The 21,192-nt window shown below is 40.4% G+C and overlaps 8 non-coding genes across 8 annotated transcripts; all 8 read left to right on the top strand.

Annotated features, from left to right (window-relative positions):
* Nucleotides 1-1,449: 1,449 nt before the first annotated feature.
* On the top strand, nucleotides 1,450-1,522 carry trnav-aac (transfer RNA valine (anticodon AAC)). Its single transcript has one exon. It is a non-coding gene; the product is annotated as a tRNA-Val (tRNA).
* Nucleotides 1,523-2,564: 1,042 nt separating this feature from the next.
* Nucleotides 2,565-2,637, top strand: trnav-uac (transfer RNA valine (anticodon UAC)). The gene has a single exon. It is a non-coding gene; the product is annotated as a tRNA-Val (tRNA).
* Nucleotides 2,638-3,455: 818 nt separating this feature from the next.
* Nucleotides 3,456-3,528, top strand: trnav-aac (transfer RNA valine (anticodon AAC)). Its single transcript has one exon. It is a non-coding gene; the product is annotated as a tRNA-Val (tRNA).
* Nucleotides 3,529-5,256: 1,728 nt separating this feature from the next.
* Nucleotides 5,257-5,329, top strand: trnav-aac (transfer RNA valine (anticodon AAC)). The gene has a single exon. It is a non-coding gene; the product is annotated as a tRNA-Val (tRNA).
* Nucleotides 5,330-8,525: 3,196 nt separating this feature from the next.
* trnav-cac (transfer RNA valine (anticodon CAC)) lies at nucleotides 8,526-8,598 on the top strand. Its single transcript has one exon. It is a non-coding gene; the product is annotated as a tRNA-Val (tRNA).
* Nucleotides 8,599-9,131: 533 nt separating this feature from the next.
* On the top strand, nucleotides 9,132-9,204 carry trnav-cac (transfer RNA valine (anticodon CAC)). Its single transcript has one exon. It is a non-coding gene; the product is annotated as a tRNA-Val (tRNA).
* A 2,622-nt stretch (nucleotides 9,205-11,826) lies between these two features.
* Nucleotides 11,827-11,899, top strand: trnav-aac (transfer RNA valine (anticodon AAC)). The gene has a single exon. It is a non-coding gene; the product is annotated as a tRNA-Val (tRNA).
* Nucleotides 11,900-12,933: 1,034 nt separating this feature from the next.
* Nucleotides 12,934-13,006, top strand: trnav-cac (transfer RNA valine (anticodon CAC)). The gene has a single exon. It is a non-coding gene; the product is annotated as a tRNA-Val (tRNA).
* Nucleotides 13,007-21,192: the final 8,186 nt, after the last annotated feature.

Here is a 21,192-nt window from a genome sequence, read left to right as displayed (position 1 = left end):
CCCTAGTCGAAACCGAGCAGAAACATAGTCTGCTTTAAGCCATAGAGTGGAATATAATGACAAGGTAACCAAACCTTTATGCATTCAATGCACGGTTTTTATAGACTGTCGAAATTCAGCCTCTATTATGTTACAAGCTATGTCCTTTTAGTGACTGTCGCATTCTCCTGACGTGAAAGGTCCCTAGTCGAAACCGAGCAGAAGCATAGTCTGCTTTAAGCCATAGAGTGGAATATAACGATAAGGTAACCAAACCTTTAAGCATTCAATGCACGGTTTTGTAGACTGTCGAAATTCAGCCTCTATTATGTCACGTACTATGTTCTTTTAGTGACTGTCGCATTCTCCTGACGTGAAAGGTCCCTAGTCGAAACCGAGCAGAAACATAGTCTGCTTTAAGCCATAGAGTGGAATATAATGACAAGGTAACCAAACCTTTAAGCATTCAATGCACGGTTTCGTAGACAAGGCTTAAGACTAGTCCCAGACTAAGATGATTGTTTGAGATTCCTTAACTGAAAAATCTTGCCCTCAAACACCTTAAAATTTGTTACTGGCAAATTTATGCGAAATTCAGAGTTTCTGAAGTGTAGTGGTTATCACGTTTGCTTTACACGCAAAAGGTCCTCGGTTCGAAACCGAGCAGAAACATAGTCTGCTTTAAGCCATAGAATGGAATATAATGACAAGGTAACCAAACCTTTAAGCATTCAATGCACGGTTTTTATAGACTGTCGAAATGCAGCCTCTATTATGTTACAAGCTATGTTCTTTTAGTGACTGTCGCATTCTCCTGACGTGAAAGGTCCCTAGTCGAAACCGAGCAGAAACATAGTCTGCTTTAAGCAATAGAGTGGAATATAATGACAAGGTAACCAAACCTTTAAGCATTCAATGCACGGTTTTTATAGACTGTCGAAATTCAGCCTCTATTATGTTACAAGCTATGTTCTTTTAGTGACTGTCGCATTCTCCTGACGTGAAAGGTCCCTAGTCGAAACCGAGCAGAAGCATAGTCTGCTTTAAGCCATAGAGTGGAATATAACGATAAGGTAACCAAACCTTTAAGCATTCAATGCACGGTTTTGTAGACTGTCGAAATTCAGCATCTATTATGTCACGTACTATGTTCTTTTAGTGACTGTCGCATTCTCCTGACGTGAAAGGTCCCTAGTCGAAACCGAGCAGAAACATAGTCTGCTTTAAGCCATAGAGTGGAATATAATGACAAGGTAACCAAACCTTTAAGCATTCAATGCACGGTTTCATAGACAAGGCTTAAGACTAGTCCCATACTAAGATGAATGTTCGAGATGTCTTACCTGAATAAACTTGACCTGGAATACCTTCAAATTTGTGACTGGCAAGTTTCTTGCCAAAGTCAGACAATACTTGCGTGGTCTGTTTTAAACCAGCGCCAGGTTGACGACGTACGCCGGAATTGTCCACGTTTCTGTAGTGTAGTGGTTATCACGTTCGCCTAACACGCGAAAGGTCCTCGGTTCGAAACCGAGCAGAAACATAGTCTGTTTTAAGCCATAGAGTGGAATATAATGACAAGGTAACCAAACCTTTAAGCATTCAATGCACGGTTTTGTTGACTGTCGAAATTCAGCCTCTATTATGTCATGTACTATGTTCTTTTAGTGACTGTCGAATTCCCCTGACGCATTGCACCTTCAAATTTGTGACTGTCAAGTTTCTTGCCAAAGTCAGACAATGCTTGGGTGGTCTGTTTTAAACCAGCGCCAGTTTGACGACGTACGCAGGAATTGTCCACGTTTCTGTAGTGTAGTGGTTATCACGTTTGCTTCACACGCAAAAGGTCCTCGGTTCGAAACCAAGCAGAAACATAGTGTGCTTTAAGCCATAGAGAGCAATATAATGACAAGGTAACCAAACCTTTAAGCATTCAATGCACGGTTTCGTAGACAAGGCTTAAGACTAGTCCCAGACTAAGATGATTGTTTGAGATTCCTTAACTGAAAAATCTTGCCCTGAAACACCTTAAAATTTGTTACTGGCAAATTTATGCGAAATTCAGAGTTTCTGTAGTGTATTGGTTATCACGTTCGCCTAACACGCGAAAGGTCCTCGGTTAGAGACCGAGCAGAAACAGTTTTCAGGTTTTGGCGTCAACCAGAGCAAATGCCATCAGTGTAAAACGTAGCTGCAATGCGTATCGGCCTGATTGAAAGCTTTTTGGGATTGTCAAATTCAGCCTCTATTATGTCACGTACTATGTTCTTTTAGTGACTGTCGCATTCTCCTGACGTGAAAGGTCCCTAGTCGAAACCGAGCAGAATAATCGCCTTCTTTAAGCCATATGGTTAAACGTAATTACAAGCTAAACAAAACTTTAAGCATTCAATGCCCAGTATTGTAGACAAGGCTTAAGACTAGTCCCAGACTAAGATGAATGTTCGAGATGTCTTACCTGAATAAACTTGACCTGGAATACCTTCAAATTTGTGACTGGCAAGTTTCTTGCCAAAGTCAGACAATACTTGCGTGGTCTGTTTTAAACCAGCGCCAGGTTGACGACATACGCAGGAATTGTCCACGTTTCTGTAGTGTAGTGGTTATCACGTTTGCTTTACACGCAAAAGGTCCTCGGTTCGAAACCGAGCAGAAACATAGTCTGCTTTAAGCCATAGAGTGGAATATAATGACAAGGTAACCAAACCTTTAAGCACTCAATGCACGGTTTTGTAGACTGTCGAAATTCAGCCTCTATTATGTCACGTACTATGTTCTTTTAGTGACTGTCGCATTCTCCTGACGTGAAAGGTCCCTAGTCGAAACCGAGCAGAAACATAGTCTGCTTTAAGCCAGAGAGTGGAATATAATGACAAGGTAACCAAACCTTTAAGCATTCAATGCACGGTTTCGTAGACAAGGCTTAAGACTAGTCCCAGACTAAGATGATTGTTTGAGATTCCTTAACTGAAAAATCTTGCCCTGAAACACCTTAAAATTTGTGACTGGCAAATTTATGCAAAAATACAGAGTTTCTGTAGTGTAGTGGTTATCACGTTCGCCTAACACGCGAAATGTCCTCGTTTCGAAACCGAGCAGAAACATAGTCTGTTTTAAGCCATAGAGTGGAATATAATGACAAGGTAACCAAACCTTTAAGCATTCAATGCACGGTTTTGTAGACTGTCGAAATTCAGCCTCTATTATGTCACGTACTATGTTCTTTTAGTGACTGTCGCATTCTCCTGACGTGAAAGGTCCCTAGTCGAAACCGAGCAGAATCATAGTCTGTTTTAAGCCATAGAGTGGAATATAATGACAAGGTAACCAAACCTTTAAGCATTCAATGCACGGTTTCGTAGACAAGGCTTAAAACTAGTCCCAGACTAAGATGAGTGTTTGAGATTTCTTAACTGAAAAATCTTGCCCTGAAACACCTTAAAATTTGTGACTGGCAAATTTATGCCAAGTTCAGAGTTTCTGTAGTGTAGTGGTTATCACGTTCGCCTAACACGCGAAAGGTCCTCGGTTCGAAACCGAGCAGAAACATAGTCTGTTTTAAGCCATAGAGTGGAATATAATGACAAGGTAACCAAACCTTTAAGCATTCAATGAACGGTTTTTATAGACAGTCGAAATTCAGCCTCTATTATTTTACAAGCTATGTTCTTTTAGTGACTGTCGCATTCTCCTGACGTGAAAGGTCCCTAGTCGAAACCGAGCAGAATAATCGCCTTCTTTAAGCCATATGGTTAAACGTAATTACAAGCTAAATAAAACTTTAAGCATTCAATGCCCAGTTTTGTAGACAAGGCTTAAGACTAATCCCAGACTAAGATGATTGTTCGAGATGTCTTACCTGAATAAACTTGACCTGGAATACCTTCAAATTTGTGACTGGCAAGTTTCTTGACAAAATCAGACAATACTTGCGTGGTCTGTTTTAAACCAGCGCCTGGTTGACGACGTACGCAGGAATTGTCCACGTTTCTGTAGTGTAGTGGTTATCACGTTTGCTTTACACGCAAAAGGTCCTCGCTTCGAAACCCGAGCAGAAACATAGTCTGCTTTAAGCCATAGAGTGGAATATAATGATAAGGTAACCAAACCTTTAAGCATTCAATGCACGGTTTCGTAGACAAGGCTTAAGACTAGTCCCAGACTAAGATGAAATTTGTGACTGGCAAATTTATGCAAAAATACAGAGTTTCTGTAGTGTAGTTGTTATCACGTTCGCCTAACACGCGAAAGGTCCTCGTTTCGAAACCGAGCAGAAACATAGTCTGTTTTAAGCCATAGAGTGGAATATAATGACAAGGTAACCAAACCTTTAAGCATTCAATGCACGGTTTTGTAGACTGTCGAAATTCAGCCTCTATTATGTCACGTACTATGTTCTTTTAGTGACTGTCGCATTCTCCTGACGTGAAAGGTCCCTAGTCGAAACCGAGCAGAATCATAGTCTGTTTTAAGCCATAGAGTGGAATATAATGACAAGGTAACCAAACCTTTAAGCATTCAATGCACGGTTTTGTAGACTGTCGAAATTCAGCCTCTATTATGTCACGTACTATGTTCTTTTAGTGACTGTCGCATTCTCCTGACGTGAAAGGTCCCTAGTCGAAACCGAGCAGAAACATAGTCTGCTTTAAGCCATAGAGTGGAATATAATGACAAGGTAACCAAACCTTTAAGCATTCAATGCACGGTTTCGTAGACAAGGCTTAAGACTAGTCCCAGACTAAGATGATTGTTTGAGATTCCTTAACTGAAAAATCTTGCCCTGAAACACCTTAAAATTTGTGACTGGCAAATTTATGCAAAAATACAGAGTTTCTGTAGTGTAGTGGGTATCACGTTCGCCTAACACGCGAAATGTCCTCGTTTCGAAACCGAGCAGAAACATAGTCTGTTTTAAGCCATAGAGTGGAATATAATGACAAGGTAACCAAACCTTTAAGCATTCAATGCACGGTTTTGTAGACTGTCGAAATTCAGCCTCTATTATGTCACGTACTATGTTCTTTTAGTGACTGTCGCATTCTCCTGACGTGAAAGGTCCCTAGTCGAAACCGAGCAGAATCATAGTCTGTTTTAAGCCATAGAGTGGAATATAATGACAAGGTAACCAAACCTTTAAGCATTCAATGCACGGTTTCGTAGACAAGGCTTAAAACTAGTCCCAGACTAAGATGAGTGTTTGAGATTTCTTAACTGAAAAATCTTGCCCTGAAACACCTTAAAATTTGTGACTGGCAAATTTATGCCAAGTTCAGAGTTTCTGTAGTGTAGTGGTTATCACGTTCGCCTAACACGCGAAAGGTCCTCGGTTCGAAACCGAGCAGAAACATAGTCTGTTTTAAGCCATAGAGTGGAATATAATGACAAGGTAACCAAACCTTTAAGCATTCAATGAACGGTTTTTATAGACAGTCGAAATTCAGCCTCTATTATGTTACAAGCTATGTTCTTTTAGTGACTGTCGCATTCTCCTGACGTGAAAGGTCCCTAGTCGAAACCGAGCAGAATAATCGCCTTCTTTAAGCCATATGGTTAAACGTAATTACAAGCTAAACAAAACTTTAAGCATTCAATGCCCAGTTTTGTAGACAAGGCTTAAGACTAATCCCAGACTAAGATGATTGTTCGAGATGTCTTACCTGAATAAACTTGACCTGGAATACCTTCAAATTTGTGACTGGCAAGTTTCTTGCCAAAGTCAGACAATACTTGCGTGGTCTGTTTTAAACCAGCGCCTGGTTGACGACGTACGCAGGAATTGTCCACGTTTCTGTAGTGTAGTGGTTATCACGTTTGCTTTACACGCAAAAGGTCCTCTCTTCGAAACCCGAGCAGAAACATAGTCTGCTTTAAGCCATAGAGTGGAATATAATGACAAGGTAACCAAACCTTTAAGCATTCAATGCACGGTTTCGTAGACAAGGCTTAAGACTAGTCCCAGTCTAAGATGAAATTTGTGACTGGCAAATTTATGCAAAAATACAGAGTTTCTGTAGTGTAGTTGTTATCACGTTCCCCTAACACGCGAAAGGTCCTCGTTTCGAAACCGAGCAGAAACATAGTCTGTTTTAAGCCATAGAGTGGAATATAATGACAAGGTAACCAAACCTTTAAGCATTCAATGCACGGTTTTTATAGACTGTCGAAATGCAGCCTCTATTATGTTACAAGCTATGTTCTTTTAGTGACTGTCGCATTCTCCTGACGTGAAAGGTCCCTAGTCGAAACCGAGCAGAAACATAGTCTGCTTTAAGCCATAGAGTGGAATATAATGAGAAGGTAACCAAACCTTTAAGCATTCAATGCACGGTTTTGTAGACTGTCGAAATTCAGCCTCTATTATGTCACATACTATGTTCTTTTAGTGACTGTCGCATTCTCCTGACGTGAAAGGTCCCTAGTCGAAACCGAGCAGAATCATAGTCTGTTTTAAGCCATAGAGTGGAATATAATGACAAGGCAACCAAACCTTTAAGCATTCAATGCACGGTTTTGTAGACTGTCGAAATTCAGCCTCTATTATGTCACGTACTATGATCTTTTAGTGACTGTCGCATTCTCCTGACGTGAAAGGTCCCTAGTCGAAACCGAGCAGAAACATAGTCTGCTTTAAGCCATAGAGTGGAATATAATGACAAGGTAACCAAACCTTTAAGCATTCAATGCACGGTTTCGTAGACAAGGCTTAAGACCAGTCCCAGACTAAGATGATTGTTTGAGATTCCTTAACTGAAAAATCTTGCCCTGAAACACCTTAAAATTTGTGACTGGCAAATTTATGCAAAAATACAGAGTTTCTGTAGTGTAGTGGTTATCACGTTCGCCTAACACGCGAAAGGTCCTCGTTTCGAAACCGAGCAGAAACATAGTCTGTTTTAAGCCATAGAGTGGAATATAATGACAAGGTAACCAAACCTTTAAGCATTCAATGCACAGTTTTGTAGACTGTCGAAATTCAGCCTCTATTATGTCACGTACTATGTTCTTTTAGTGACTGTCGCATTCTCCTGACGTGAAAGGTCCCTAGTCGAAACCGAGCAGAATCATAGTCTGTTTTAAGCCATAGAGTGGAATATAATGACAAGGTAACCAAACCTTTAAGCATTCAATGCACGGTTTTGTAGACTGTCGAAATTCAGCCTCTATTATGTCACGTACTATGTTCTTTTAGTGACTGTCGCATTCTCCTGACGTGAAAGGTCCCTAGTCGAAACCGAGCAGAAACATAGTCTGCATTAAGCCATAGAGTGGAATATAATGACAAGGTAACCAAACCTTTAAGCATTCAATGCACGGTTTCGTAGACAAGGCTTAAGACTAGTCCCAGATTAAGATGAGTGTTTGAGATTTCTTAACTGAAAAATCTTGCCCTGAAACACCTTAAAATTTGTGACTGGCAAACTTATGCCAAGTTCAGAGTTTCTGTAGAGTAGTGGTTATCACGTTCGCCTAACACGCGAAAGGTCCTCGGTTCGAAACCGAGCAGAAACATAGTCTGTTTTAAGCCATAGAGTGGAATATAATGACAAGGTAACCAAACCTTTAAGCATTCAATGAACGGTTTTTATAGACAGTCGAAATTCAGCCTCTATTATGTTACAAGCTATGTTCTTTTAGTGACTGTCGCATTCTCCTGACGTGAAAGGTCCCTAGTCGAAACCGAGCAGAATAATCGCCTTCTTTAAGTCATATGGTTAAACGTAATTACAAGCTAATCAAAACTTTAAGCATTCAATGCCCAGTTTTGTAGACAAGGCTTAAGACTAGTCCCAGACTAAGATGAATGTTCGAGATGTCTTACCTGAATAAACTTGACCTGGAATACCTTCAAATTTGTGACTGGCAAGTTTCTTGCCAAAGTCAGACAATAGTTGCGTGGTCTGTTTTAAACCAGCGCCAGGTTGACGACGTACGCAGGAATTGTCCACGTTTCTGTAGTGTAGTGGTTATCACGTTTGCTTTACACGCAAAAGGTCCTCGCTTCGAAACCCGAGCAGAAACATAGTCTGCTTTAAGCCATAGAGTGGAATATAATGACAAGGTAACCAAACCTTTAAGCATTCAATGCACGGTTTCGTAGACAAGGCTTAAGACTAGTCCCAGACTAAGATGATTGTTTGAGATTCCTTAACTGAAAAATCTTGCCCTGAAACACCTTAAAATTTGTGACTGGCAAATTTATGCCAATTTCAGAGTTTCTGTAGTGTAGTGGTTATCACGTTCGCCTAACACGCGAAAGGTCCTCGTTTCGAAACCGAGCAGAAACATAGTCTGTTTTAAGCCATAGAGTGGAATATAATGACAAGGTAACCAAACCTTTAAGCATTCAATGCACGGTTTCGTAGACTGTCGAAATTCAGCCTCTATTATGTCACGTACTATGTTCTTTTAGTGACTGTCGCATTCCCCTGACGCATTGCACCTTCAAATTTGTGACTGGCAAGTTTCTTGCCAAAGTCAGACAATGCTTGGGTGGTCTGTTTTAAACCAGCGCCAGTTTGACGACGTACGCAGGAATTGTCCACGTTTCTGTAGTGTAGTGGTTATCACGTTTGCTTCACACGCAAAAGGTCCTCGGTTCGAAACCGAGCAGAAACATAGTGTGCTTTAAGCCATAGAGAGCAATATAATGACAAGGTAACCAAACCTTTAAGCATTCAATGCACGGTTTCGTAGACAAGGCTTAAGACTAGTCCCAGACTAAGATGATTGTTTGAGATTCCTTAACTGAAAAATCTTGCCCTGAAACACCTTAAAATTTGTTACTGGCAAATTTATGCGAAATTCAGAGTTTCTGTAGTGTATTGGTTATGACGTTCGCATAACACGCGATAGGTCCTCGGTTCGAGACCGAGCAGAAACAGTTTTCAGGTTTTGGCGTCAACCAGAGCAAATGCCATCAGTGTAAAACGTAGCTGCAATGCGTATCGGCCTGATTGAAAGCTTTTTGGGATTGTCAAATTCAGCCTCTATTATGTCACGTACTATGTTCTTTTAGTGACTGTCGCATTCCCCTGACGCATTGCACCTTCAAATTTGTGACTGGCAAGTTTCTTGCCAAAGTCAGACAATGCTTGGGTGGTCTGTTTTAAACCAGCGCCAGTTTGACGACGTACGCAGGAATTGTCCACGTTTCTGTAGTGTAGTGGTTATCACGTTTGCTTCACACGCAAAAGGTCCTCGGTTCGAAACCGAGCAGAAACATAGTCTGCTTTAAGCCATAGAGTGGAATATAATGACAAGGTAACCAAACCTTTAAGCATTCAATGCACGGTTTCGTAGACAAGGCTTAAGACTAGTCCCAGACTAAGATGAGTGTTTGAGATTTCTTAACTGAAAAATCTTGCCCTGAAACACCTTAAAATTTGTGACTGGCAAATTTATGCCAAATTCAGAGTTTCTGTAGTGTAGTGGTTATCACGTTCGCCTAACACGCGAAAGGTACTCGGTTCGAAACCGAGCAGAAACATAGTCTGTTTTAAGCCATAGAGTGGAATATAATGACAAGGTAACCAAACCTTTAAGCATTCAATGAACGGTTTTTATAGACAGTCGAAATTCAGCCTCTATTATGTTACAAGCTATGTTCTTTTAGTGACTGTCGCATTCTCCTGACGTGAAAGGTCCCTAGTCGAAACCGAGCAGAAACATAGTCTGCTTTAAGCCATAGAGTGGAATATAATGACAAGGTAACAAAACCTTTAAGCATTCAATGCACGGTTTCGTAGACAAGGCTTAAGACTAGTCCCAGACTAAGATGATTGTTTGAGATTCCTTAACTGAAAAATCTTGCCCTGAAACACCTTAAAATTTGTTACTGGCAAATTTATGCGAAATTCAGAGTTTCTGTAGTGTAGTGGTTATCACGTTCGCCTAACACGCGATAGGTCCTCGGTTCGAAACCGAGCAGAAACATAGTCTGCTTTGTGCCATAGAGTGGAATATAATGACAAGGTAACCAAACCTTTAAGCATTCAATGCACGGTTTCGTAGACAAGGCTTAAGACTAGTCCCAGACTAAGATGAGTGTTTGAGATTTCTTAACTGAAAAATCTTGCCCTGAAACACCTTAAAATTTGTGACTGGCAAATTTATGCGAAATTCAGAGTTTCTGTAGCGTATTGGTTATCACGTTCGCCTAACACGCGAAGGGTCCTCGGTTCGAGACCGAGCAGAAACAGTTTTCAGGTTTTGGCGTCAACCAGAGCAAATGCCATCGGTGTAAAACGTAGCTGCACTGCGTATCGGCCTGATTGAAAGCTTTTTGGGATTGTCAAATTCAGCCTCTATTATGTCACGTACTATGTTATTGACTGTCGCATTCTCCTGACGTGAAAGGTCCCTAGTCGAAACCGAGCAGAATAATCGCCTTCTTTAAGCCATATGGTTAAACGTAATTACAAGCTAAACAAAACTTTAAGCATTCAATGCCCAGTTTTGTAGACAAGGCTTAAGACTAATCCCAGACTAAGATGAATGTTCGAGATGTCTTACCTGAATAAACTTGACCTGGAATACCTTCAAATTTGTGACTGGCAAGTTTCTTGCCAAAGTCAGACAATAGTTGCGTGGTCTGTTTTAAACCAGCGCCAGGTTGACGACGTACGCAGGAATTGTCCACGTTTCTGTAGTGTAGTGGTTATCACGTTTGCTTTACACGCAAAAGGTCCTCGCTTCGAAACCCGAGCAGAAACATAGTCTGCTTTAAGCCATAGAGTGGAATATAATGACAAGGTAACCAAACCTTTAAGCATTCAATGCACGGTTTCGTAGACAAGGCTTAAGACTAGTCCCAGACTAAGATGAAATTTGTGACTGGCAAATTTATGCAAAAATACAGAGTTTCTGTAGTGTAGTTGTTTTCACGTTCGCCTAACACGCGAAAGGTCCTCGTTTCGAAACCGAGCAGAAACATAGTCTGTTTTAAGCCATAGAGTGGAATATAATGACAAGGTAACCAAACCTTTAAGCATTCAATGCACGGTTTTGTAGACTGTCGAAATTCAGCCTCTATTATGTCACATACTATGTTCTTTTAGTGACTGTCGCATTCTCCTGACGTGAAAGGTCCCTAGTCGAAACCGAGCAGAATCATAGTCTGTTTTAAGCCATAGAGTGGAATATAATGACAAGGTAACCAAACCTTTAAGCATTCAATGCACGGTTTTGTAGACTGTCGAAATTCAGCCTCTATTATGTCACGTACTATGTTCTTTTAGTGACTGTCGCATTCTCCTGACGTGAAAGGTTCCTAGTCGAAACCGAGCAGAAACATAGTCTGCTTTAAGCCATAGAGTGGAATATAATGACAAGGTAACCAAACCTTTAAGCATTCAATGCACGGTTTTGTAGACTGTCGAAATTCAGCCTCTGTTATGTCACGTACTATGTTCTTTTAGTGACTGTCGCATTCTCCTGACGTGAAAGGTCCCTAGTCGAAACCGAGCAGAATCATAGTCTGTTTTAAGCCATAGAGAGGAATATAATGACAAGGTAACCAAACCTTTAAGCATTCAATGCACGGTTTTGTAGACTGTCGAAATTCAGCCTCTATTATGTCACGTACTATGTTCTTTTAGTGACTGTCGCATTCTCCTGACGTGAAAGGTCCCTAGTCGAAACCGAGCAGAAACATAGTCTGCATTAAGCCATAGAGTGGAATATAATGACAAGGTAACCAAACCTTTAAGCAGTCAATGCACGGTTTCGTAGACAAGGCTTAAGACTAGTCCCAGATTAAGATGAGTGTTTGAGATTTCTTAACTGAAAAATCGTGCCCTGAAACATCTTAAAATTTGTGACTGGCAAATTTATGCCAAGTTCAGAGTTTCTGTAGTGTAGTGGTTATCACGTTCGCCTAACACGCGAAAGGTCCTCGGTTCGAAACCGAGCAGAAACATAGTCTGTTTTAAGCCATAGAGTGGAATATAATGACAAGGTAACCAAACCTTTAAGCATTCAATGAACGGTTTTTATAGACAGTCGAAATTCAGCCTCTATTATGTTACAAGCTATGTTCTTTTAGTTACTGTCGCATTCTCCTGACGTGAAAGGTCCCTAGTCGAAACCGAGCAGAATAATCGCCTTCTTTAAGTCATATGGTTAAACGTAATTACAAGCTAAACAAAACTTTAAGCATTCAATGCCCAGTTTTGTAGACAAGGCTTAAGACTAGTCCCAGACTAAGATGAATGTTCGAGATGTCTTACCTGAATAAACTTGACCTGGAATACCTTCAAATTTGTGACTGGCAAGTTTCTTGCCAAAGTCAGACAATAGTTGCGTGGTCTGTTTTAAACCAGCGCCAGGTTGACGACGTACGCAGGAATTGTCCACGTTTCTGTAGTGTAGTGGTTATCACGTTTGCTTTACATGCTAAAGGTCCTCGCTTCGAAACCCGAGCAGAAACATAGTCTGCTTTAAGCCATAGAGTGGAATATAATGACAAGGTAACCAAACCTTTAAGCATTCAATGCACGGTTTCGTAGACAAGGCTTAAGACTAGTCCCAGACTAAGATGATTGTTTGAGATTCCTTAACTGAAAAATCTTGCCCTGAAACACCTTAAAATTTGTGACTGGCAAATTTATGCCAATTTCAGAGTTTCTGTAGTGTAGTGGTTATCACGTTCGCCTAACACGCGAAAGGTCCTCGTTTCGAAACCGAGCAGAAACATAGTCTGTTTTAAGCCATAGAGTGGAATATAATGACAAGGTAACCAAACCTTTAAGCATTCAATGCACGGTTTTGTAGACTGTCGAAATTCAGCCTCTATTATGTCACGTACTATGTTCTTTTAGTGACTGTCGCATTCCCCTGACGCATTGCACCTTCAAATTTGTGACTGGCAAGTTTCTTGCCAAAGTCAGACAATGCTTGGGTGGTCTGTTTTAAACCAGCGCCAGTTTGACGACGTACGCAGGAATTGTCCACGTTTCTGTAGTGTAGTGGTTATCACGTTTGCTTCACACGCAAAAGGTCCTCGGTTCGAAACCGAGCAGAAACATAGTTTACTTTAAGCCATAGAGAGCAATATAATGACAAGGTAACCAAACCTTTAAGCATTCAATGCACGGTTTCGTAGACAAGGCTTAAGACTAGTCCCAGACTAAGATGATTGTTTGAGATTCCTTAACTGAAAAATCTTGCCCTGAAACACCTTAAAATTTGTTACTGGCAAATTTATGCGAAATTCAGAGTTTCTGTAGTGTATTGGTTATCACGTTCGCCTAACACGCGATAGGTCCTCGGTTCGAGACCGAGCAGAAACAGTTTTCAGGTTTTGGCGTCAACCAGAGCAAATGCCATCAGTGTAAAACGTAGCTGCAATGCGTATCGGCCTGATTGAAAGCTTGTCACCTTACAGGTAAAGACAAGGTAAAGTCTACATTCAGAAAAGAACACACTGACGTAATTAGAGATGTCTGCAAGACTTGTAAGAAACCTGGCTCTTTTAAAGTTGTTATTAAAAGCTACACCTAAACAAAGACGCGTTATTTTAGCGGATGCCACAGACGAGTTCATTTTAACATTGTGTGAAGTGGCTCTAAACGTACTTCATGGTAATGTACCACTTACATCGCAGCAATATCAGAAGCTGAAGAGAAGAAAAAGTGAAATCAAAATTGTCGCGGACAAACAGGTTGGATTTAGAAGAAAAAGAAAGTTAATCAATCAGAACGGGGGATTTTTCATACCTCTTCTTCTAAGCGCTGCAGTGCCTTTCATTACCAGTTTAATTACTTCTAAATAAGTAAAGATGGAGTATGCTGAAAAGATGTTTCTAGTACCACAAAGTCAGTTGGATAAGATCAAGACTGGTACCCCACGTGAGACTATTCAGCAGGTTGTGGAGAATGACTTGGACATGACTATAAGAAATATTTTGAACCGCCCTGATCTGGGGTCATATGAAAAGGCTAAGATGTACACTGCTGTTTTACAGAGATTTTTAACACTGTCTAAACAAAGTGACAGGGAATCCAACACATTAACATTAACCATACCACAGGCTGACCTCGTTGAAAAAGATAAAGAAAAACCTACTGTGACAGATAGTGTGAGTGGTGATGATGCTCTGGACAATGTTGTGGAGGACATTTTAAAGCATGTTCCAAAGAGGAGTGTGAAAAATGTTCGATACATTTTAGATAAAATGTCCAAAACTAAAGAAATCACGTCCTGGGGGGAATCAGGAGAGTTTGTTTTTAAAGGTAGAACGATCCCTGGTTCACACATGTACGATTTACTTAAAGGTGTGACGGCGCCACAAAAGATTTCTGATGAACGGAGACCACATGGTTGGAACGAGTTTCTGGAGGCCATTGCTGTTTTAAATATACCATACTCTATGGTTCCAAACCACTATGTCAGACATGCGGTAAACTCATTTAAACACAGAACGTTACAGCCTGTGAACGGAGCACCTGAGGGGAGTAGACAAAGAATACGTGTGAACACCCCTTCAACACAAGAAAATTATCCGGAAGGCAATGCATTTCAATCACCCACTCTTAACCCATCTCGTTGGATACATTTTTAAACTCATGAGATTTGCATGATTATTGTTATTGTCGTTTACTTGTTATTATATGTATTGTTCAATGTTTTACATATGAATAAAGGCTTGGAGACACCCCATTTCTGTTTTTAGAATTTATTGAAAACATAAGACATAAACATTTCACCTGTTTGTACACACTGAATACAATTTAAAACACTTTCATTACATTGAGCATGTTTTAGTTTTTTAACAAAAGCTGACACAATTTTATCATTTTTAACCAAATCATCACTATACAGTCTCATAACGTAATCATAATCAAACCCTTTAGCCATGTGGTAGAGGAAAAACACACAGTGCTGTCCGCATGTGTCTGATGAATAATCTTGGACTTGTAAGTTCGAATGCTGTATCTCCTTAGAATTGCGTTTTAAAAAGTTTTTAATATTTTGTGGAAATCCTTGGTAATCGGGGTTATTACCAAAACTGTCAAAAAAACATCCTACACCATCCTCATTTACGTAAATGGCTAACCAGTGTTGTCCCGGCATTCCAGAAGGATGTGTGTTCAATATAACCATCAAGGGTAGTTTTTTTATTTGATTTTTGGGTAGATAGTCGTACGGTAGCACACCGAGAAAATTGATATTGCAGGAGACCTTATCCATCACGGCCGTAAGCTGTATAGTATTCATTTTGGTCTATTAATAGTAATCAACCAGTATCTGACGACGATTTGAAACCTCAAGAACACTGTCAAATGTAGCATAAAGTAGCAGATTTATTGTGCGGGGTAGAGGTTGTCTAAAACGTGCTTCCAGTCTAATATTACCGCTCTTGATTAGTGATACGTGCTGAGAGCATTCAGAATCAGGTGTTAGGTTGAACATATAAATTGTGTATCCAAATAAGAATTCTTCTCGGTCAATAGATAGGGACTGATTTTTAAGATGCCTTCCAGAAGCCAATGCTAACTGGTAAAATTCCCTCACTGCTGACCCATTTTCATATTCAGGCTGTAGCGGCTTCGCAGGGTGTTGTTGCCCATCAACATAGATGGCTAAGAATTCTAAATCATAATTTTTAAACGCGAAGGGGTTTTTATCATATGAACCTACAAATGCATCATTATCAACCATGGCTAGTACAATAGATTTTGGTAGAGTTCCTAAGAATAGGTTTTCTTGAGTGCTCACCCTGGAACCTACTGGTATGGAGAAATTTTTCAGACATACTCGGTCCATTGGGTATTTAGCGGTGGTTGAGAGCAGGACCTGCGCGTGGCCCAACCTTACAGCTGGTGATACTGACACTTTTTTCACAAATAACGATGCTGAGAGGATGTTTAGTTTATAGGCTATATTGTCACTCCTCATCAAGCAAAATTCGTCTTTACCTCTGGTCATCCTTATTTTAATGTCCACTCCATTAAGCATCAGTTTTTCTTGAAAGAATATATCGCTATGTATGGGTGTAAGAAGCTGGACCACATTGCTGGCGTTGGTAAAGGCAGCTCTTTTTGTCAGACCATGATTACCCCCTGCGGGGTCGGTAGTATCCATATGTCCAGCCGTATCTTTGTAAAAGAGCCCCGCAGAGAACAGTGTTTCCAGGGCACCCTTGCCATAATTTGTGAGCAGTTCTATTATACAACGATAAGGATGTGTACTTGAACTCTGTGATATGAGACGATCCCCTAGCGACACATCAACTTGTGAAAATATTGTTGCTCCTGGATAGTTAATAAGCCCCACGGGAGCTCCGTCTGCAATATCTGTGCCATCAGGATTTGTGATTTTGAGGCGTAAAAACAACATTGTGTTGTTCAGATCCACGTAGTCCTCACCAGTTCCCGCAATAAAAAATTCCAAAGGTGTTGAGTCCGATATAGCAGATAAAGGGGGAACTTCAATATATGTATTTTTCTCAATAGCGGTTTGAGTCAGCGGTACTGTAAACAGGTCCAGTTCGGTTTTTAAACACTCTTCTGACATGCTGTGTAGTAATGCCATGATCTAAAATATTGTTTTAACAGATTTCTTTGCTCTTTTTGCAGCAGCACCCCTTGTTGTAGCCTTGCGCTTACGTTTGACAACTGATGTTTTCTTAGGCTGTCGTTTTCTTTTCTTCTGCGTATGACCACTCCTCCGGGTCCCTGGAGGTCTAGTCATTCTTTTGCGAGTCATTACCATCAACCCCGAACCATCTTGACTGTTGTTGTTGTTATTAAAAGAGTGCGATAACGTATTGCTAACAACATCGCTTAGTATGTTTTTTGCTGCTGATTTGAGATGCGGCTTTGCTATGTTAAATCCACGTCTTAGCAGGGGTACCGCCATACGTAATAGACCACGAAAAAGTCCACCCAGACCGGCTCCATACATGACCCCTCCCCCGGCATAGCCAGGGATGCCATTGCCTGCCTGATTCTGGTAATATGCCACGTAACGCATGGGGTCTACATTGTGATTGTTGTAGTACACCATTCTCCAAGTTTATTTTCCTAAAAAACGTAGTGTTTTACGGGTCTAAAGTGTAATTTAGCGCAGACCTTTCCGTAACTGAAACGTACGTCTTGATTTTGATCGTCTTTTACTTGTATGCTTATCTCGGTGATGGTAGATTTATTAATCGACACGTAATGAGGTCGGTCGTATCTAACACAGCAAGCCTTGTTACTCTCACCTTCTATATGTACACACCTTAATAGGGGGACATGATAATCGCCAACTGATTGATATTCTATTATATCGGTGTATATATACATTGTATAGAAACCACCATTTATGTCTGCTTGATGTGGTGCATACGTAACAGTCTGGTCTCCGGTTTCTATAGCAACCCCATGGTTTAATCCTAAAATAATAGACAGCTTTCCGTAAAATGTCAATGAAGTATTCGGAGGCCCCTTCAGAAACACTTTATTTTTAACATGGTCGAATCCAATACTCACACCCGCTGGCAGGTGTGTATTGATCTCCCTGATCAAGAAAACAACGTCGTCATAATATCCATACTTTATTCTGCAAAGTTTGTTTGATATCTTTGGATCTCTGTTGATGAAAATCTCAATTTCTTTGTCTTTAGAGGGGTTGTCACTATACAATGTCCTGGTCCCCCTATGGTCCAGAATGAAAGCAGCGTCGTCCTCATTAAAGGTGTACCACGACGTAGGATATTCAAATTCTATCAATCCTACTTCCCATTCTCCTTTTAGGTTTATAGCTCTCGCTAAGAGGGTTGTAAAATTAGATATTTTATTCTCCGGATAAACAGATGAAGATGCATTGCAGGGGAGTGTAACATAAAAGCCAGCCTCAGCCATGGCAGGTTTTACACAAATGTATACATTCTAGACAGGTGACTCTGTCTTATGGTGTCTGTACATCCCCCAATTCTTTTTGATCAATCCATGAGGCAAATTTTGCAGGCCACCCGAGCCATTGTACCAGCAATAATGTCTTTTTACCTCTCTTCTTCTTGTCTAAAATTTTTTCCACTTTAAATTTCCTGTTTTTACCTACAAGAATTTTTTGTATTTCTTTTTCATAAAAAGCACCCTCAATAACATCTCCATCGTAATCACTCAATCTGTAGACAGGCGGCTCTCTTGGTATACATGTGGTTATGGTGAAAAACTCTTGCGTGTAGTTTTCCTCATAGCCTTTGGTAAATGGACCTCTTACTTTAGAAATTCTCACAATATCGCCGACTTTATACTTAAATGAGGGTTTGACACGGGTAGATCCACTATCGCCATATAGATTTTGTAGCACCACAGATTCATTTTCTTTGTTTACATCAATCGGCCTCATCTTGATACTCCTATGATAGGAGGCGTTGTACCCCTGCGTTATGTCTTGAAGTATGTCAATATAGCGTTTTGAATTTGTCGCTGTTAAATACCTCCACATCCTACCTTTTAAGGTTCTGTTAAACCGCTCAAGAACACATGACTTTAATTCAGAGGCTGTTGCGAAATGTGTAATGTTATACTTTTTTGTGAGTTTTTGAAAGTGTTTGTTAAAGAACTCCTTCCCCCTATCGGTCTGTAACCTAACTGGAATTCGTTCTTGCAGTATGGATTCAAAGGCTCTAGCAACTTCTACACCAGTTTTGTTTTGTAACACACGAGTCCAAGCATATTTACTAAAAAGATCTATGCATGTCAACAGAAAGTGGTTGTTGTCATTTTCTTTTGCATATGCCGCCATGTCCACTAGATCAGCCTGGAACTGCATGTCGATACCGTAGACAAAAACCCTATTCCTTTTGTATTTTAGAGGAGCAGTTTTGTGCAGTGTGTAAGTGTCCTGCTCGGAAAGCCATTCTGATACCTCTTTATCAGTTAAACGAACACCCGTTTCTTTAAAAACAGCATCTTTTAAACGTTTTTTACCACCTAAAGAACCGGGGTTTGAAGGTGTGTAATAAATGTTTTTCATTTGTTCTTCAGACATATTGCCACACCAGTATCAGCAAAAGAATAACAGAGATAGTTTTAGTGTTGATGGTTTTTATTTGAAAACAGTAAAAGAAGATACATCATACGTCATCCAGACTGTGTAGGAAATTTATACACACCACAATGTTTTTCTCAAGAATGTAATCAACAAGTGATTCAATAATCTCACACACATCAGTCTGATCATTTCTTGATTTTGTAATTACACATAAATCAGTTACATACGTACACATACATAATACGTCTATAATTCTAATAGAATTTCCAAATTCAGTCATCAAATCAAAGATTTTTCTGATAGTTACAGCAATTGTTTCACCCGCATTAATGCATATATGCATCAATTCAGTCCACTCATTTGACACACTTCGTACAACAGACATTAGATTCTTAAGTTTTGTAATTCGTTTAACATCAACACCACATCTGTTTACAACAATAACAGATGAACCAGCACCGTCATCAACAATCTTACACAATAAGTTGGTCATTTCACATCTTAAACGGCGTTTAAGTAGACATTTAGCCATCCCCCTTGCATAGCATGAATTCCCCATAACGATGTTAGTCTCTGTCAATTTGGACAAAACCTTTCCAACTGTCCACAGCGTCATAGACAATCTTTTCACTGTTGGTATCCACAAGTTTTTCTCTGACTTGGTGAAGCTTTTCCAAAATGTAGGCCTCGTCACGCAGTTCGTGCAAAATTGTGTCAACTGACCCCTGAATCCTCAGGGGATGGATCCTTAAACCACAATGAGCAAGCGCTTGAGCTATGATATGTTTAAGCTCTGGTTTAATCATACCACGTGACAGCTCCTCAAAGTTAGTGTCAAAAAAATAGGCATCAGGTTCAAACAGACAGCTGTGTCTAATTTGGCTAGGATGGTCGACTTCGCAACCGATGCAAAGTTCTTTCATCTTTTTGTTGATAAGATGTTCCAGAAGTACCACGACAGTTGCCTTTATAATCTTGAATCCATCAGCTCGAATACATCCATCTGTGTCGTCGATACCCGCAAAAGCTGCCGCTCCTGCTAATGCACCAGAGTTGCCGTACGGTGTCGTGATGAAAGTCAGGTTGTGATACCCCAGATCCGTACAAAATTTATCCAACCAACTGTTGTCAGCTGGCAAATCGTTGTCCATTGGTGTTGCATTGTCGTCAGGCAATGGGAGAGCAGCAGTCCAGGGGTTGACGGCATGAATGGTGGTTGACAGAGTTTCTTGAGACATGTTAGCCGTTTGTAGCGAGTGAACCAAACTGGAACCCTATTAATGGCTGTAGTAAGTGGGTGGGGTTAAGAGGCGGTCCTTAGAGTTAGCGACACACCTCTCTGGTTGGAACAATTTAACTTTAACGGAAGTGTATCGTTCATAGTGATCACACCATTTAAACATTTTATCAATGCATGAGAAAATGTTGTCAAGCATACGGAGATCTTTCCACTGAAACAAAAATATCAAGTCATAATGCATGTGATGCTCAGACTGTGTAATCGGATAGACATATTCACGTAGTTTTGTCTTGTTGTTGCATCGAAAAATATAGACACTGTCATCCGGTAGCTTTTTACTATGATCGCCGACCACTCGATACCTTGTTTCAGGAATAACACCATCCCACTCAGCGGTGTACAAAGGGTCGTCGCCGCAGTCGTTCAAATCTCTCCAAACAAAATTAAAAAATATAGACCAGTCTTTGGCAGGAAAAATCAGACAGGGGTCCTGTGATGTGAAATCATCTCCAATATCACCTGTATAGAGCTCAACGCAGCGCGATTTCTTGTCAAATAGATACCGACCCACGCGATTGCCTGACATAGAAAAATCACGCTTTACAAAATCATAGTCTTCATGGAGAAAGTTTGTCAGACTAACTCTCTGTCTTTTCTTAGGTGCATAAGTAAGCTTTTCATCCATTTCCACAGATCCTCTTGTCGGCGAAATATACATAACCCTTCGGACTGTCTTAGGAGCCTTTGGAACAGCCATTGTACCAGTAGAGTGGGGACTTTAAAAAATACAACTTTTCTCAACATTGTTTAAATACCCTAGTATGATCAGGGGGTGGTAGGTGAAACAACTAGATCTGGAAAATATCAACATCAGTGCTTGTTATCCTTAACTCTTTATTGCCCTCATTCACAGGAGTTCAATGTTTGGTCAATGACATCCTGTGAAGGGGGGGTGTGTGACAGCGAGGTCTGGACATTACAAACAT

Source organism: Triplophysa dalaica, chromosome 5 (assembly GCF_015846415.1).
Source record: "Triplophysa dalaica isolate WHDGS20190420 chromosome 5, ASM1584641v1, whole genome shotgun sequence".
Taxonomy (NCBI): Eukaryota; Metazoa; Chordata; class Actinopteri; order Cypriniformes; family Nemacheilidae; genus Triplophysa; species Triplophysa dalaica.
The sequence above is the reverse complement of the archived record's forward strand: the minus strand, read 5'-3'. Positions and strand labels throughout refer to the sequence as shown.